The 2,309-nt window shown below is 43.3% G+C and overlaps 1 pseudogene; it reads right to left on the minus strand.

Moving 5' to 3' along the window:
• LOC104992389 overlaps positions 1–560 on the minus strand; it is an 838-nt pseudogene extending 278 nt beyond the window's left edge.
• Between the last annotated feature and the right edge of the window lie 1,749 nt (positions 561–2,309).

The following is a 2,309-nucleotide window of genomic DNA, read 5'->3' on the forward strand; positions in this document are numbered from 1 at the left end:
GCAGGCATTCTTCCTTGGTCATGCCTTCCCGGTAGGTAGCATCCACATAGCCATAGATATAGGAGCTCCTGGAGGCCCCAGTGGCAAAGGGCTGTCATACCATCATACCCACCATGGGCACTGAGTACACCTGTCCCCCTTCTTGGGGGTCCCAGCTGGCAATGATGATTCCTGCCATCAGGTCTTCTCGGTATCAATAACACATCTCCTTAAAGAGGCTGGCCACTGTGTGCACCAGTGGAGGCTCATTCAGCTCAATGTTGTGGAAACCAAGATGATAAGTGACTGCATCAGTTACTGCTTGGTATCAGCTGCTGAGCCTGAGTAGCAGCAGAAAATATGGTCATGAAAAGGGGTCAGCTTGTCAGTCACTCTATTGGCAATGTATGACCCAGTGGTTGTTTTGGAGTCAACTCTTAGTACCCACCCGCATCAAATTGCATGGCCATGATAGTGGTCCCTGTGGAAATTTCCCAGTTCTCCCAGTCAGGGGCAATAGCCTCAGGCCCCCAGGCTGGTGCCAGCCTGGTTCCCCGAGCTGCTACTAAGGTGGCTGCCATCTTCCTCCTCCCTGAGTCACTTATTCTTAACTGTAGTTATTTTAAAGCTACAAACTATAGCCACCTAGGAAGCAGCTGGTCATACATCTTATACCCTGTAAAACAGTGTCTAAGTTTTGCTGTTTTAGTTGGAGAAACAGAGAATCAGTGGCCAATCCATACTTTAAAAACTCTCTGGAGGAACTTGGTGATGTAAGTCTTTCCTAGCCCTGGACAGTAAAATCAGAAGAAAAATTGTTCCTGACATTTCAGACCACACGCAAAATATTCTTTATTGAAGTACCAAAAATGATAGTTGCTAAAATACTTTGTAACAGTCTTTTAATGTGGCCTTTCTTCTGTTTATGTTTTCAGTATATAAGTTATTAGTTATCAGCAAAACCTTTAGTCAAGCAAACTTCGGTTAAATTTCAGATCTCCAATTTAGCATTTTGCAGGAACTTTGGAAAGTCATAATCTGTGGGTTTAAATTAACTCCAGTAAAAGGTGGGTACTATCACCCCTTCACAAGGCTGAACACACCAAGGAATATATGTAAAGCTCTTAGCATAAAACTACAATGTAGCTGGTACTCAATAAACAGCTGCTCTCATGGCTAGCAGCAGTCATCCACCTGCAGCCAGGCAGCAGTATTTCACCTGGCTGGCTTCTCCATTTTGATAAAGCTCTACAGTGAAGATTTGTTCTGCCTTCCTTTTATTTATTCACTAAGGTAATTCCTGGGGCCTTCTATGCATCAAGCACTACTCTAGATGCTGGGGATACAGTGCTGAATGAAGATCCACCAACCCACTGCCAGTACAGTCTACAGGACTGTCTTGAATCCAGAAGCTCTTCTGGGTTTGATGTCTGCAAAGCTCGACCCAGGTACAGTTCACAATGGCGTTTCCCGGAGAGCCCCCCAACCCGCCCCTTTAATCGTTCCATATGAGTCCTTACATCATCTTACTTTATTTACTTTTGACATTTCCATTCTTCATTACCAAACATCTTGAGCAAAACACCATCCATTTGAATAAGAATTTGATCCAACTTAAACCCTTCTACCTGCTAGTGGCAGAATGCATAGATTTCCCTAAATCAGCAAAGAGAATGCTGGCAGCACTGGGTCTTGTCAATGAGGAAACCTTGCAACTTTCTCCCAGGAAGCTCCCTTTCAAGCATCTAAAGTAGTCTATATTGAATATGCTGTCCACATATTCCAGTCTAAATGTTCTTGGTCTTTTTCTTAATCAAATCACTGGAAAACAGGTGCATATTCTAGACTGATGCCTAGATTATGGCATATACTTTCCTAACTGGTCTCCTGCCTGTAGGTTTGTAACCTTTAATCTATCTTCCATGATGGGTGATCTTTGTAGAATACACATTTCATCATTCCCTTCCATTAAAACTCAAAAATGCCTGTCCCTATTGGTCTATGACTTTCTGACTTGGGCATTTCTTTTTCCAAGCCTCTGTTCTCCTCTCGAGGTACTATTTGAAGTTCCCTGAAAAAAAATTATCTGTTGCTTTTATTATCCCCTTTCTTTGCACAAGCGACTCCCTCTAACTAGAAAATTTCTTGTAAAGTCCAGTAAAAAGTCACAGTCTTTACCTTCCCTATTCATGTCCCCAGCAAACCACTCCTAGGTACCCAGCACTATAATTCAGTTCAGTTCAGTCCAGTCACTCAGTTGTTTCCAACTCTTTGCAACCCCATGGACTGCAGCATGCCAGTCCTCCCTGTCCATCTCCAATTCCTGAAAC

Source organism: Bison bison, unplaced genomic scaffold (assembly GCF_000754665.1).
Source record: "Bison bison bison isolate TAMUID 2011002044 unplaced genomic scaffold, Bison_UMD1.0 scf7180017864213, whole genome shotgun sequence".
NCBI classification, from domain to species: Eukaryota; Metazoa; Chordata; class Mammalia; order Artiodactyla; family Bovidae; genus Bison; species Bison bison.